This window comes from Neophocaena asiaeorientalis, unplaced genomic scaffold (genome assembly GCF_003031525.2).
Source record: "Neophocaena asiaeorientalis asiaeorientalis breed wild unplaced genomic scaffold, Neophocaena_asiaeorientalis_V1.1 scaffold36, whole genome shotgun sequence".
NCBI lineage: Eukaryota > Metazoa > Chordata > Mammalia > Artiodactyla > Phocoenidae > Neophocaena > Neophocaena asiaeorientalis.
In genome coordinates this window covers 3,508,282-3,525,406 of record NW_020174149.1, presented here as the reverse complement: position 1 = coordinate 3,525,406, position 17,125 = coordinate 3,508,282, and the positions used below count along the sequence as shown (strand labels likewise).

The 17,125-nt window shown below is 44.4% G+C and overlaps 1 long non-coding RNA gene across 1 annotated transcript in view; it reads right to left on the bottom strand.

Moving 5' to 3' along the window:
- Positions 1-16,798, bottom strand: part of LOC112406251 (uncharacterized) — a 41,944-nt gene extending 25,146 nt beyond the window's left edge. The window contains exon 1 of the long non-coding RNA XR_003004516.1: positions 16,682-16,798. This is a non-coding gene — a long non-coding RNA (uncharacterized LOC112406251). The remainder of the gene's footprint in view (positions 1-16,681) is intronic.
- Positions 16,799-17,125: the final 327 nt, after the last annotated feature.

Genomic DNA, 17,125 nt, shown 5'->3' with positions numbered 1-17,125 from the left:
GGCATGTGGGATCTTCCCGGACTGGGGCACGAACCTGTGTCCCCTGCATCGGCAGGCGGACTCTCAACCACTGCGCCACCAGGAAAGCCCTCCCCTCATTCTTTTTGACCTTCTCCTTATTTCTTCTTTTCTTAGTTGATCTTCTATGTCCTTTAATATATTTTAACAATATCTATTCTTACTGTTTTCCTTCCACTTTTGCCTTCATTTCTATGATGATTTTACCTCTTTTCTTTTTTTTTTTTTTTTGTGGTACGCAGGCCTCTCACTGTTGTGGCATCTCCCGTTGCGGAGCACAGGCTCTGGACGCGCAGGCTCAGCGGCCATGGCTCACGGGCCCAGCCGCTCCGCGGCATGTGGGATCCTCCCGGACCCAGGCACGACCCCATGTCCCCTGCATCGGCAGGCAGACTCTCAACCACTGTGCCACCAGGGAAGCCCTACCTCTTTTCTTATATTCCTTTCTTGAGCTCTTCTAGTTTACATCTTCTCCTACATTTCACCATCTCTTCCCTGGGCTCTTACATCTCTGTTTGAAGCTCTTATTTCATAAAAACAATTGTTATATTGATTCTTTTTAATTCATGCAATATATTTTGTCACAATACTCATCTGCTCCAAGCCAACATTTTTCTCATGAGTATTCTCTAACATTTTTTCCTGTTCCTTCTTCCCTTTCCCTATGGTCTATTTTTATATGGATTCTCACTTTTTGGTTCCTCATTATTGAAAGGGATGAGTTTTTCTGGAACAACTAATTGCAAGTGTATGTTGGGAAGGGGCTGGTGTCATGTTCCAATCCAGGTGGAATTTTCTCATTACCCAGTTTTTTGTGAGTGGTGGTGATTGACAGCAGTGACTCACAAAAGAAACTTTCTCTTCTCCCCTGATGCCTTGAGACAGGGAATCTATTTCCTCTATATATAGCCTTTCTGAGTGACTTCTTATTTGGTCCTGCTTCCTTGGATTCTTAAAAGCAAACAAAGTCCCAAAACACCCCTGCCTCCTAGATATGCATCCTGTTGCGATGAGGGTTTGAGGTTTTGTACCTCAAGGAATTTCCACTTTACCTTTGCTGGCTCCTTGAGATCTGCAATCTCTACATTCTCATAAATTCTCCCCTTCTCTATTACCATTGCTCAGGGAATTTACAGTTCCTTAGTTTCATCAAAACTGTTGTCCGGGAGTTTGCAGGGTTTTCTTACACTCATTTTTGTGGGGATGATTTCTAGAAAGAGCTAGCGGAAATGCCCAATTTATATTGTAATATTCACAGCAGAAGTCTGTCTCTTTATATTTTCTCTGAAACCTTGCTTCATGTGCATTTTTCAAGTTCTACATTTTTCCTCAAATTTAGTAAAGAAAATAAAAATCTTCCATTGTAATTTATGCCTTTTATCTACCACTGTGCTCTCTTTTCCCATTCACCAAATATTTATTAAATGGCTACTGTTGATGGGAACTGCATTCAGTACTAAGGTTATAATGTTGACCAAGATCAATGATGTCCCTACTCCCCTGGGGCTTACAATCTGGGAGAAAGAACTCAGATTTAAATAAGCAACATAAATAATCTGCATTCAATATCCCTACTTTCCCACCCTCCATTCACTTTTCAGGTCTCTGCAATCAAGCTGCCACCCCATACTCCTGCTATTATTTAGGCAACATCACTGGAGAAACTTTCATTGACAAATCCAGCGACCATGTATCAGTCTTCATCTCACCTTTCTTCTCCATGGCACAGTTCACCATTCCTTTCTTATTAAAATGAGCTCTACCCACATTTCTATGACCACTCATGCTCCTCATCTGCCCTTGCCCTCTCTGTCCTCTGCAGTTACTCCTGCTTTTCACTGAGAGCTGGAATTCTCGAGGGCTTTGTCCTTAGCCCTCTTCTCGTCACTCTGCATGTTCGCCCTAAATGACTTTACACACACACACACGGTTTAGCCACTCTTTCTATGATGAACAACTCTCAGATCTGCATCTTTAGCCCAGACTTCTCTTTTGAGCTCAAAGTTCATATATCAGCCACCTCCTGGACATCTGCACCTGGATGTCCCTCTTTCAATTCCAAATGGATCTAAAACTGAACTGATACCTTAATCTCCAAAGCTATTAGTAAGTCTATATTCCCCAGACTGTTCCAGTGGCTTTACCAAATACTCCATCACCCAATGCTAAAACCTGCCATTTACCCTTCATCTCTGCCACTTTGATACCTTTTATGTGTTGTATTTTAAATCTGCTCCCTTCCCTCCAAGCCCACCTTTACTTCCCTACTTCAAGCCCTCACCACCCCAGGCCCGAACTACTGCCACAGCCTCTTAACTGGTCTTCCCGCCTCACTGTCTCCCTCTCTAGGCAATACTACCAAGAGTGCCAAAGTGATCTTCCAAAAATGCAAACCTAATCATGGTATACTCCCATTTCATTTAAACCTTTTAATTTTTCCTCCTCCCCATGGATAAAATATAAACTCCTTACTATAATTTAAAAACCTTTCATGATTTGGCCTCTGCCTACCACCCTGTGTCCTGTTGCTTCCCTCTCTTCCCTGCCCTATACCCTATGGTCTACTGTATCTCTTACTCTCTCAAACCTACCACGCTAGTCAAAGCCCTACATCATCCAACATAATCCTTCCTGGAGTACACTTCCTGGAACCTTCCTTTTCCTGGAATACACTTCCTCCTTGTTTCCATCGGATGAAGTCTTGCTCATTCTACAAGATTCAACCCAAGGGCTGCCCCCCGGCCCACCCCACAACGTTATCTCCTCTGAGCCCCTGTCTGATGTCCTAGACGCACCTAAGAACATCTGTTCCATCACGTTCCTATCCTGTGTTTATTCATCAGGACTTTGACTAGGTTGAGAGACCCTCAAGGGTCTTATTTTTGCACCCCAAGTGGCTTTCCAAGGCCTGACACTTGTGAATGAATGAAGGAGGGAGTGAATGAACCAAGTGTGGCAAGATCACAATGTATGGAACAGTACACCCCAGTCAGTGGGGAAAGGCATTTAACAGCCGTGGTGGTGTTGAAAGACAGGAAATATAGTCCTTCCCCTGGCTATTAAGTGTTTTACATCAGATCCTTACTCAAGTGTTAAAAGTTAAATCAACTTGCAGGAAAACATGATTGCCGATGTAAAATATGTCCTGAGAGGAATATTTCCCTCCTAATACTTTCCACACACATGAAAGGGAAAAGTGTACCTGCTGCTCATGTTTGATGCTGTCATCTAGAAGTTCATGTCCTCTCCATTCTCCAGGCCCCTGTTCAAAGCCTAGTAAATAAGTATGTTGGCCAGGCAGCAGTCTGTGCACAGGTTCTTAGCAGTGTAACGAGCCATCTCCCCGTCAGTACCTGGTCAGGCCCAGCTGTGAGACAGAGCAGGCCAATCTAACCAGACATGAGGAACAGTGCTCCAAACAGGCAAGGGGTTGTCAATAGAGCAAGGACAGAGAACCCCGGGCATTCTAGAAGACAGGTGTTGGATTCTGGGGGTGCCCGAGATGAAGCCAAAGGGGGTATTTGGCCACCATTTAAGGAATCCACAAGTATTAAGAAATATTGATAAAATGAGCATCATGTCCTGTCATGGAAGCCCCATGTGAGGGCAGGGGCAGAAGCCAAAGGTACAGCTTCAAACTAGACGCAAGGCAACAGACAAAGAAGAGAAAGCAGCATCACAGTTTCCTTAAGGGACAATCTCACACTATAAGGCAATGGCAAGATAGTATTACTCCCCGGAGCAGTAGCATTCTTGATGTGTATAGATAAAGACATGTAATGGACATTTTTTGTGTTGGGTGCCCAGAATCACTTCCCCATATGATTTAGTAATGGAAGCTACCTTTCCTGAGGAAAGCCCATTCCTTGTAGTTTGGGTGGAGCTAACCTCATCCACCCCTGGCTCCAGGGGTGGGCACGTGACCCTGACCTGACTTCACATTCCCTCCCCAGTCTGCTGAGGTCCCTAAGGGGGTAGATTGTAAGTCTCAGGCATCTGGCAGCTATGCTGCCTACTTGGCTAAAGAATGAACAAGTACAAATGAAAACTGCAGAGAAGTCCAGTAACATCACTTGATCCGTAAAGAAAGAGGCATCCCTGGAGTTCCTTTTAAAAGAAGTCTGAATTGGGTGTCTGTCATCTGCAACTGAAGGAGTCCTTCCTCTTAGAGGCCAACATGGACTGCTCCCGAGAGCAAGCAAGACCTGGCAGAACCTTGGGGCTGGGTTTGCAGTATGGGCAGAACACCGGGTCTTCTGAGAATTTCTCACAATTATTTATGTGACTGCCAGATTTTATGTTGAGATTATTTTTCAAAAAAGAAGATAAGTCTATATTTTTGGTCACTGCTATTATTTTTTCTACTCCTTTTTGTTTCTCATCTTTTCACACCCACACTCAACCTTCCAGCTGAGGTGAAGGGAGGGGTTGGTCATATAACACTAGACCACGTGAAGCCACCTATCCATGAGATGCTAGAAGCCATCCTCTGGATACCTAGGGTCCTGTTTAGTGGAAGGGAAGGACGCCTAGACCAGGATTACCTGCCAGCTGAGAAGTCAGCATAGGCATGACCTCCCTTGAGGTTTAGTTTCCCCCTAAAATTAAAGCGGAGATGGAGCTTTACTTCATCCTGGTCCCTGCGGGATCCCATAACGGTCCTGTATAATTAGCCTGAAGATATTCCCAGCTCTTTGTTTGTCAAGAAAACAAGTGGAAAGCACTAAAAAGAAGAGTAGTTGTTCAGAGGTAAATAGCAAGGGAACGGTGGAAATGTTTGATCTCATATATAGATACGGCCTTTGTGTTCTCCAAGTAATTACTTTTGGTTTACTTTTTTCTAAAATTGCATCAGACTTGATGGTTGGTAAGAATGAACACTAAAATTATGTACTAAAAACAAACGAGGCTCTCAGGGGATGGAGCCAAATAAGAGAAACCCAAAGCCTTGGCGCTCACACTTAGTTGAAAAGAACAGACATCGTGAGTTTTGTCAGCCCTTCTGCATCTATCAGACCTTCTCTCCTGACACTAATTAACTAAGAGAGGGAATCTCAAAGTCTGAGGCAAAGCCTTTGATTTTCAGTTAAGAGATCACATCAACTTTCAGAGGAAATTCCAGATGTCCCTGTATTTCTTTATTATTGAAACTTCTCCTCAGTCTGTATTCCAGAAAAGTTTGAATCATGTTCCTGCAAGGTACAAATTAACAGCCCTGACAAAGACCATGTCAGATATTTCATTTAAAAACACTATTAAACCAAGAAGGTGGTGGCCAAATTGGGGAGGATGTTTGATCCTCTCCCAATTTTCCACTGCTGCAAAGACAGAAACTAATGGTAAGTCATTCTAATGGTAAGTCATTAGTTTTTTTAAGAACAACTCATTCTAGCAGGCATTTCTTTTTTTTGTTTTTTCTTGCCAGGGCTTCATAACATTGGGATGCAGCTTGCAACACTAGAAGGAGAAAACCGAGACCACACCCAGAAATAATCATCTCCCAGTCACTGTAATGGATTATAAATGTTAAAGGGGCCATCAATTAAATTAACCTGATGGTGTTTCATAAAGTAGGTAAATCTTTTTAAATTTATTTATTTATTTATTTACTTTTTTAAAAAATTTTTGGCTGCATTGGGTCTTCATTGCTGTGCGCGGGCTTTCTCTAGTTGCAGAGAGTGGGGGCTACTCACTGCTGCGGTGTGCTGGCTTCTCATTGGGGTGGCTTCTGTTGTTGCAGAGCATGGGCTCTAGGCGCATGGGATTCAGTAGTTGCAGCATGCAGGCTCAGTAGTTGTGGCGCACGGGCTTAGCTGCTCCGCAGCATGTGGGATCTTCCCGGACCCGGGCTCGAACCCGTGTCCCCTGAGTTGGCAGGCGTATTCTTAACCACTGCGCCACCAGGGAAGTCCTAAAGTAGGTAAGTCTTAAATGGAGGTAATGCTCTTCTCATTATACTTAGGGATGAGGAGATAGTGAGACCCAAGACCTTGCTACAGAACAGTACCTTCGCTTCACTTCTTCTTGTGCCACCAAATTTAACAGACAATTTGAATAAAACTGTGGCCTCGCATACTCACATAAATTGACTTTTATTGCTAACTGGGGCATACTGAAAAGCATGAGACTAATGGAGCCAAACTTCCCATAATTATTTGATCAATTTGCTATCCCTTTATTTTTAATTTTTTTTAGAAGAGCAAAGTTGCATTTTCCTCAGTCCTCACTCAACCAGTTGATAGTAGAAAGTTCTTATTATTCCTTTTAAACTTGCAAATGGGATTCTTTATCTCAGAGGCCCAATCACCATTTCAAAGAGAAGATTTTTATTTTTAAGAGATTCTGTTTTTAATTGGCTACTTAGAAAGTCTATTTTGGAAAATGTACATTCTCGCTGGAGTTAATCTATATAGTTCAAAAAAGGGCAAATTCTACCAGAAGGAAAATAGCATGGACATTGGAATGCAGTTATCTGGGATAATAATACTTAACAACTTGGGGAGGTGGAGGAAGTAGTTCCTCTTTAATATCTCAGCTCAGACTTCCTTCTGTTATCACTATGTCAGTCACATTATGTTCAGAAACCATCACATGCATACGACAATTGCTTTTTAAGCACCAAGGAACTAGCTGCAGTAATTTGGTTGTTTCCATCCATTCTCCAAGTAAAGATATTCTGTTAACACAAAGGCTCAGAGTTTATGAATTTTTTTTGAAACTGAAAGACACACTTCCATGCACTTGATCACCGTGCACTGAAAGTGTAAGAGAAGCAGACTGCAAAGGAGCTGGAAGAAATACAGAAGAGCCCTTTCCAACCTTTTGAAATGCCTGAAATAATAATGCACATGTAATGTACAGGCAATAACCCTCCAGTAAAAAAAAAAAAAGACAAACAGAAAAGAGAGCCCTGCATAAAAGCTTGGGTGATTCTACACTTTAAATAAGCAGGTGAGATGTCAAAGCGTTTTTTTGTAGGTGATATCTGTTTAACTGTAATTCCATATGCCATATTATGTAAGAATCTGAGCTTGAGCAAAGCTGGCTTTTTTTGTCTTTAATCCACCCAGGCATTGTGCCCAGAAATAGGGCTCTAGCTGTTAAGGGACATGAAGGGCCACAGGGAGTGAATGATGAGGTTAACGCTGAATCCTCGCTCTACAAGCACGATTGCGTTTTCCCTGCAGCCTTCGCACCTTGTTGCTCTTTCTTGTAAGTCAAGTCTGCCCCCACGTGGTGAAAGCGAGAGGCTGCTCTCACTTTCCAAGGCGCCCTCCTCATTCTTTCTAGGTCAGTGGGTGGGTATTAGGAGCATCTGGTCCCTTCACCATTGTCCTATCCTTGAGCTGCTTTTTACTGCTTCTCTCCCCTCTGTCCTCCATCCCTCTTTTCTTCTTTTTCTCCTTCCTTTTGTCGTCTTTCTTTTTCTTTCCCTCTTCCCCCCTCCCCTTGCATTCAAGAGCTATCCACAGTATTATTATTATGCAGCCCAGCCATGAGGGCTAAAACCAGTAGACCCTCTGCCAGGGGAGAAGATCTGAACTCTGGTTTAAGGAATTCAGACAATACAGTTTCAATAAATCATTAAAGACTAATCACCCAAAGGGGTACTACCATGACATCAAGATCCTAGCAGACACTGAACAGGAAATTGGGAGACATGGATTTCTCTGGCATTGGCTCTGTTCCTGGAATATGATATGGATGTAACATGTTTGTAGGAAAATCAAGAAACCTGGACAGAAGCACAACTTCATAGCAAAGCAGGAGGCAGGAAGGTAAAGTGGGTTCCTCTGCCCTCGGCAAAGAAAAGCAGAAGGGCACCCACCAGCTCCTTGGTAAGCCACCCCCCCACACACCCTAAATAATCAAAAACAATGCTCATTATACAAAGGCAGCCTCAAGATAAAGCTCTTTGTTCCCCTCGTGGCCCTGTTCCAACCAGCCTGCCACCCTTAGGGCCATCCTGAGCAACCAATCCATTTTGGGTATCATTTTCATCATATCATCTTCCTACACAGAAATTTTCAAAGATACCTTCATAGGTATGAACCTTCAAAGGTATATTGCCTTCAGCGTCTGAATACCTCGTGCATTCAGGATCTCTTTCTGACGCACACACACCCCACACACTCAAGTTCTCTACTCTAGCCACACTTCTCTCCTGGATTTCCTCCCACATCCATCGTCTTCTCACCTTCATGCTTTTTCATTTGCTCTTTTCCAACCCAGACTAGTCTGACTCAAGGACCACAGCCTTTTGTGAAGCTTATGTCAGCAGAAGTCCATTTTTACTTTGCAAAACTGAAACTGCATTAGTGCACAGAGCAGGACAGGTCACCCTAGGACATGTAAGTTGAGAGCATTTCCATACCCAGATGAAAGCCTCATATTGAGGTAAAAATATGTGTATTGTAATACAACTGTAATTTACGGAGTTATTAATCTTCCAAGGCAGGTGTAGGATGGGGGTGAGGAGGGTGAAATGTTCATAAGCTAACAAGAAAGAACTCAAGTGGCTTATACTATTGCCAGAATCCTGAGATGGAATTATGGCCCCATAACTCAAAGTTGCCAGCTCTTTCCATTCTCTAATGGAGGTACTGGAGGACTGGGCTCCTGCACACTTTCCCTGTTTTACTCTCTGGCTTCCACTCCCTTCCAATCACACCAGGAAGCCCCCTAACTACTTCATGATCTGCCTCAGAGGCAAAAAGTGTGACGGTTATTTAAGTTGCATCCTTTTTTTAAAAAATTAATTTATTTATTTGTTTTTAATTTTGGCCGTGTTGGGGTCCTTGTTGCTGCGCGCGGGCTTTCTCTAATGGCGGCAAGCAGGGGCTACTCTTCGTTGGGGTGCGCGGGCTTCTCATTGCGGTGGCTTCTCCTGTTACGGAGCATGGGCTCTAGGCACGCGGGCTAAGCAGTTGTGGCTCACGGGCTTAGTTGCTCCGCAGCATGTGGGATCTTCCCAGACCAGGGCTAGAACCCATGTCCCCTGCATTGGCAGGCCGATTCTTAGCCACTGTGCCACCAGGGAAGCCCCTAAGTTGCATCTTTGTTGAGGAAATGCAGAAGGAGGTCCCCATAACCTTCCCAATCCAAGGACTCAGCACAGGATTATGGTGGCAAAACCTCTCTTTCATAGCAGATATAAATACGGTAAAATGTCCATCCATTGCCTCCAGATCTGGCCAGCACTGATCAGTCCCAGAAGCAATAATGCATGGTGCACAAAACACTCACAGGAGAGGGAAGACCTAAACACCACTCAAGAATTACACCAAAAGCTCATTGTTCATCTTTTGGCTATTTCTCTAAGTGTAGTCCATCAGCCCCCTGCATCAGAATCACCAAGAATGATCATTTGCAAATGCAGGTTCCTAGGCAGCATCCCAGACCTACACAGTCAGAATCCTGGAGATAGAGCCTTGGAATACGGATGTGTATGTAATAAGCAATTGAAGGCATTCTTGTCCATTCTTTCAAGTATTTGCTCTGTTTTCCTTCACTGTATTTCAGACAGGGCCTATCTCAGACAGAAACATGCAGTTACTAAATATGTTCAAATCCCTGCTTTGTGGACCCGCTTATGCCCCTGAACCTACTGTCCCAAATGCCTTCTGCAAGCCTCAGCCCTGAAGATGTATCCATGCACTCACACTGCTCCTGGGCCTCCCCTTAAGTTCCAACCTGGACTTTTCCTGCCCATATGAGCACTCTCTGAGCATCTAGACCTTTCCATCCACTCTCCTGTCCAACAAAATGTATCTCATCTGTGCCTGATATTCGCAGGCTTTTGCTGTTCATTAGATGACATTCATCAATTTAACCTGATGAGGAATCCATGGTAGAGGGTTAATGGGTAGGTACTTCTTACACTTTGGCAGTTTTAAAGGACATATTCTGGGACAGACAAGGAAAGCTTTGGCCTTCTCAATGACATCATTAGGTCTAGATTGAACCATTTGCTAGCAGATCTGAAATTCTCTGCAAGTTTCTCTCTAAAATGAATTAATAATCCCTCTTTATTCCCAAAGTAGGGCTTCAAAGCACTTCAGAAACAGAACAGTAGTATATAAAAAGAATTTGTTATTATGAGTCATCTCGAGACCAGCCCTGATTCAAAGATATCATGGCCATTGTTTTCCTGATTTCCACTCTCCAGGAAGCAAGCAAAAAATTCTGATTAAGGTCCTTCCAGCCAAGTCTATGTCAAACATGTCCTTTGATTGGTGAGGGTGGCTGGAGCTCCCAGAGCTGGCCCTGCCTGCAGCTCATCCTCTTTGTCCTTCTCTCTCCTCACCATTAGACCTGTCACACCATGTGGATGTGGCCTACTGAGGGTCACCCAGGGAGTCGTACCCCGTTACTTGACAAAAGGGAAAACTGTTCCACAGAAATGACAAAAGGTCCGAGCAGAGCTAAGACTGCATCTTCTCTCAAACCAGTACATCACACTGCTTTAAGGTCAGTTTCCAAATGCACCTGAAGACGGCTTTGGGACAAATTCATAGTCCTTAGGGATGTGCCTGTTACTGGCAAAGCCCATTAACAATTCCTGGGAAATAAAAATAGAATCTGGGTAATAAAATATAATCTAACCTTTTTTCTTCGCCTTGGCGCTTCACCTAGTTTCACTTGCTCACAGGGAGCCACGGACAGAGGCCTCACACCAGCCCTTCCGCCCAGAGTTCCTGGTGCAGAACCGCCCTGCCAACACCTCGGCTCGGGGCCGTGTGCAGAGGCTCCGAGCATGGAACGACACGATTCAAGATGGCGGCGGCGGGCTGTGTGCAGAGAGGCTGCAGCCAGCACCGCGATGATCCGGAACCTGAGCCGTGCAGCCGCGCCCACCCCTCAAGAGCTCCGCCCCCCTCACTCCGCTGCCCCGCCCTATAAAGCAGCCCTGCCCGGGGCCTGTCGGGGCGGGTGTGTGCTGTAGAGTCTGAGCTTACCCCTCTCCATTCTCCGATCAAAAGAATAAAGCTTTCCTTTGCTTCTGAACCAAACTTCCTCTCGTTCTACTGGCTTGAACAAAAATGGGCAGGAGGACCCTTGTTGGGGCCCGACTCAAAAGGGTCAGTAACAAGCCCATGTTACCGGGCCCAATACCTTTATTTTTTTTGCGGTACACGGGCCTCTCAGTGTTGTGGCCTCTCCCGTTGCGGAGCACAGGCTCCAGACGTGCAGGCTCTAAGGCCATGGCTCACGGGCCCAGCCGATCCGCGGCATGTGGGATCTTCCCGGACCGGGGCACGAACCCGTGTCCCCTGCATCACATCGGCAGGCGGACTCTCAACCACTGCGCCACCAGGGAAGCCCTGGGCCAATACCTTGATTTCACCCCTTCTCCTCATTCTGTGCCTTTGGCAGAATTGCCCTCTAGACAGCCCTTCCCAGAAGGCATTTCTTTCGGTGGTAAAAATATCTTGCAGGAGTGACATAATACATCCAGATGCTGTAGGAACAGAACCCACACCCTGTGTTTTACTGGCCGCTATCCGAGTAGACTAGGGCTTTCTCTGGAGTTTGATGCCACGTTGACGTTTGGCTGCCCACTCACTGCCAAAAGCCTTTCATGTGGAGGAGTAAGTACTACAAATGGGGAGATGGGTGGGTTGTTAGACTGTCAGAGTCTGCTCCATACTAAGCTAGGTTCTCACATGGACTATGGAAAGAGATCTCAAAAGTCATGACTGACTCCTCCAGATAGATGGACAAGATAGGCCAACAGGGCGTCATTCAAGGAAGTTCCTTGAACTTGGACATGTTCAAGGAAGTTTTCTAAACCTGTATTTCAAAAAACTGAGCTCCAGCCTTTGACCTTTAGGTTATATTAGAACACTAAAATGGGCCCCATGGATAGCCTATGTGCATGAATTGCTGGCACACTGGTGTTCTTAGCCTCAGAACCTCCTCGAATTTTGAGAAGTGCTAATTGAAATGCAGTGCACATGTTCTTTAGCCTGAGCCAGAGGGAGAAATGTAAGGGCTGGACAAGGCTGTCAAATGAATATGACAAGCAATAGCAACAGTGGTCATCTGTAACTAGCCTAGTGAATTCGAAAACCGAATCTGAGAACATTTGGTGGCTTGATTAATTTGCTTTGCCTATTCACCATCTGTTGTTATCTCCAGGAGGCCAGGGTGGGCAGCCCTGCTTGGTTCTGCTGACTTAAGCCAGCTGGAAACTCTCCTTCTATAGGGATTGGGGGGTGGGGTCTGCAGACGAACAGAGGTCCCTGGTCCCTACTCTCATCTCACCCTGTGGCTGGGAAATCAGGTTTTGTATAAACAGCTCCTCCCATATGCTTCAAAACTACTTTTACATCACCTACCTCTGTTTAAAAATTGTGTAAACTCACAGGTTCACCTGTTTTATATCTTCCCCTTGCTGATGACGGAGGAGAAAAGTGAGGTCACCTGGTGACAATCAGGCAACTGTTCCTTTTGAGCTGAGCTATAGAATCTCACATTTGAATTTTGCCTTTTTTTTGGCTGAATTAGTTCATTCTTGTCACGGCAAAGCTTTTCATCAAAAGCCTTATGTAAACTTAGAGAGCAGGGCCCTAGGTAAGCCAGCTTTGCTTTCTGAATTAGGTAATGAAAGTATCGCTCATCTTCCCCTTGTCCTGCTCCCCCCCATTCATACACTTTACTTGCTTCATTCATTCTTCAACAGAAATATAACGAGTGCTTCATATAGGAGGGGCAGTGAGCTAGATACTAGGGATTCAGAAGTGAAAGCACAGGCCTTGGTCCTCAAGGAGCTCAACAGGCTAGTAGGGGAAGATAAAGAAATAAAACTATGCTACAAATATTATGATAGAGATTTACACAGGGTACTCACAGCAAAGATTTATGTCTGCCCACCAAGATCTATTCCACTCTTCTTCCCCAGTAAAAGAGTTTTAGCCGAGTGTAGAGCCAGCTCTGTACCCCCAGAACTCCCTCCTGGGCAACTAAGCATGGTCATGTGACTAAGGTCTCCCCATCAAGAATACAAGTTGGAAATGTCATTTGCCACTTCCATATGGAATGTCCATCAAATTCTTTTTTTAAAATAAATTTATTTATTTACTTATTTATGGCTGTGTTGGGTCTTTGTTTCTGTGTGAGGGCTTTCTCCAGTTGCGGAGAGCGGGGGCCATTCTTCATCGCCATGCGCAGGCCTCTCACTGTCGCGGCCTCTCTTGTTGCGGACCACAGGCTCCAGACGCGCAGGCTCAGTAGTTGTGGCTCACGGGCCTAGTTGCTCCGCGGCATGTGGGATCTTCCCAGACCAGGGCTCGAACCCGTGTCCCCTGCATTAGCAGGCGGATTCTCAACCACTGCGCCACCAGGGAAGCCCCATCAAATTCTTTGACTGTTAGCCCATTGCTGGATGGTCTTTGCAAATGATCCAGCAAGCCTAACAACACATGACAGTTTAGTTGTAAAGGCCACAAGGATGTGGCTAGAGTTGGCTAATTGGACTGGAATAGCAATACCGTACCCTGACAAAATGTCAAAGCAGAGAAGCAATATCAGTAGTCCCAAAATGCGGTCAAAGATTCAATGTAGTCAATCTGCCAGGAACAGACAGAGCTAATATTCCATGTAATGTGGCTTCCATCACCACAGAACAAATAGGCCAAATTTTTGCAGGAGTCACTAGTCTGGTATGCAGTGGAAGCTTCCACATCCATGAGAAACATCCTTTTCAGTGTGCCCAGTGATGGTGGATGTGTTACCATGCCCAGTACAATGATGAAACCAGATGGCAATGGTGGCTATCTTGATCAATTGCCTAATTCTAGTTCATCTGAGCAAAAAAACAGGCCTTTTCCATCACACAGGTGATGTCTGATGGGCAGACACAATGTGTTTACCCAGTTCACGACACAAAGAGGAATATCTTTAATCTACCAGTCTTAGTCTTCCAAGTGGCAGACCAACTGGCTAGGCCATTGGTAAACAACCCAAAAGTCATCAGGGGTCCTTAAGAGTGTTGTCCAAGGCAAAAGTGGTTTAGCACATTGTGCTGCATTTGGTCTTCCAGAATTGTCACTGGGGTTGGATGGTTGCTGCCACCTAGTGAACACCATCAACTTTCAACTTTGCTGAACCATCAGTGAGCTAGATAACTCTAGTGAGACCACAGGCTTGATTATTCACAGCACAGCAAGCATCATGGGTGTCAGCATGCTTACCGGGTTCCCCTTGCCCCCAAATCCCATGAAAGCAATGTGAAGGACCCAGATAGGTACGCACATATGAAGCAACAATACATGCATATAAAGCATCATTACCAATTAGACATTCAGTACACTGAATTGACCCAGGAGCCCCACCCAGTAGGCCACTTTAGCTACCCTTCCCCGCTTCGAATAGCGCCCAAATAATGAAGTGTGCTGCGTTATGGGAGAGAAACACTTACCTTCAAAAATCTACCAATTTTATAGCAAGTAGTAAGCAAGTTCGCTTTTTGTCCCAGAGGGAGACGTTACCTCATCCTTCAAAGTTGTTCACTGCAGATACAACCCTAAGAAATAGCCTGGGTTGAGAGAGGTCAGAGTCTTCCATTCTTGGCATACTCAGCAAGATGCATAGAAGCAGGAGAGACCTATGGTGGTGTTTCTCCCAACAACAACCACCCCTCTGGAGAAAAGTAATAATTTTAAAAGGTCTGCGCTGTAGCATTCATTTACCAATTTCCTGGTTTAAATACGCCCACCATGGCTGACTTCAAGCTACCACTGTGACATCATTCAAGTCAGGGTTGGGAAGAGATGAATCACCACTTGCTAAACCTCCCATTGTTAATTCTTACTTGAATCAATTATTACTGTGATCATTGCCCTTGACTTTGAAGTACATATCTGAATCTTTTATTAGTTCTGTACATGATTTCACATACTATTATTTCCCCTTTTTTCGAAATGTATTCCTGCTTAGCTTTTCAAGTATATTATCAACTTTTTATAGTTTGTTTACATGTAGTACAAGAGCCTCCCTCCTCCGAGGATCCTAAAATAATTTCTGGAGAAGTCTAGGGGGAAATATTGGGTTATACTCATAGATTAAAAAGAACCCATAAAATTGAAATGTTGAGCAGCGGGGTGTGAAAGTTCAAACCTCTGGCTGGTAGTCAATCCCTTACATTTCTTTCTGTATCTTTAGTAAACCACCAAACCCATGTTTATAAATTTCTGAGTCTGTGGTCATTTTCTCCAACATTACCTGGTTTTAACTTTCTTCCTAGTATTTATTACTCTCTTAAATTTCCTGCCTTTTTTTTACTTGTTGATTACCTTACTGCCTTTAGAATGCAAAAACAAGAATTTTGTCCATCTTGTTTACCGCTTTATCCCCACACCTAGAATAGTGCCTAGCATGTGAAAGATAATAAATATACAGTCAGCAAATGAATTCTGCTTCCTGTCCTAGTACCTATTCCACCTCATTAGGCTGCCTCTACATTCAGTCACTTTTTGGGATGGTGCTCACTGCAGATAGCAGTCAAGCTGTCAGATAGAAGCTCCAAGTCTTTCCTTTATAATTAAACCTTGATTGGGTTTCAGGCTATCTGATACCTCAGTGCTGCCACTCATACACTAAGTCAAATTAAACAAGTCATCAAACCTTTCCGTGCCTCAGTTTCCCCATCTAGAAAGCTCAAGGATCTCTGAAAGCATGGCTTCAGTTTTCATTGTTGTTTCTGGGACCATGCAGTGCTGAGTATGTTATCAGTGGGTTTTTATCTCATTCTGATAATATCTTTGCCTCTGGAGGGTGGTGGGAGAAGAGATGAACAGCTGTAGTCTTGCTTTACTGTCACCAATGGAGTGATTCAGAAATTCTGAAGATTCTTTGAAGGCAATTTCTCAACTTCTCTTTAACCAGGATTCAAACTATTCTTCTGACATGTATCCCAAACTCATCCATTATTTCTTCTATAAAGTGGGGCCAGGGGCTTCCCTGGTGGCTCAGTGGTTGAGAGTCCACCTGCCGATGCAGGGGACGCAGGTTCGTGCCCTGGTCCAGGAAGATCCCACATGCCATGGAGCGGCTAGGCCCATGAGCCATGGCCGCTGAGCCTGCGTGTCCGGAGCCTGTGCTCCGCAACGGGAGAGGCCACAACAGTGAGAGGCCCGCATACCGCAAAAAATAAATAAATAAATAAATAAAATAAAGTGGGGCCGATAACACCTACATCACAGGGTTGTGGTGACGGTTAAATTAGATAACCTAAATCAGTGGTTCTCAAAGTGGTGTCCCTGGACCAGCAGCACCAGCATCACCTGCCAACTGCTTAGAAATGCATAGCCTTGGGCCCCACCCCATACTGAAGCAGAAACTCTGGGGTTGCCCAGCTGCATTGGTTAAAAAGCCTTCCAGGTGATTCTGATTTACATTAAAATTTGAGAACCACTGACAGATGAAATCAGTTGACACTTGTCTGACCTTCAAGTGTCTGCTTTTCACTTATTCATTCAGATTTATTAGCCACCCAAACCAATACCAGATAAGCTGCAGAATTATTTGTCCTCACCCCACTTGGCAGATGTGAACAGTGGGTGGGAGACTTGGGAGTAGACCCTGCTCTAAAACCCAATTATAAACACTTTGGGCTGCTTTTGCCCTTGTCCACAATTATTGCAATTTGACAAAATTTTACCTTCATGTTCATATTTTTCTTCCTCCTATCTTCTTACTTGTCAAGGAGTTGGTTCAATAGACATTTTGTGCTTCCATGAGTAGCTAGGTGGTTGCCTGCACGGCAGATTTTAGCACCTGGTGGGACACAAATAAAAGAGCACAGGCCTCAGAATCAAAGAGCCCTCAGTTCACACCATCTGGATGGCACTGGACAAGTTAGTCTTGGTGAAGCCTGAGTTTTTCAAATGAAAAATGGGGTTAACAACAAGAAAAGCCCCCATTTATTGAGTAGCTCCTAGGTGCCAGGCAGTATGCTAGGCATTTCACATTGGATGTATATTACCTCATTTAAACCAAAACCATGAGTTATGGGTTTTTTTCTTTAAACATATCTTATTTAAATACTTCTAACATTTTCAACATGATTTTGCAACATTCAGGGCCCATCATTTCCTTTTTCAAT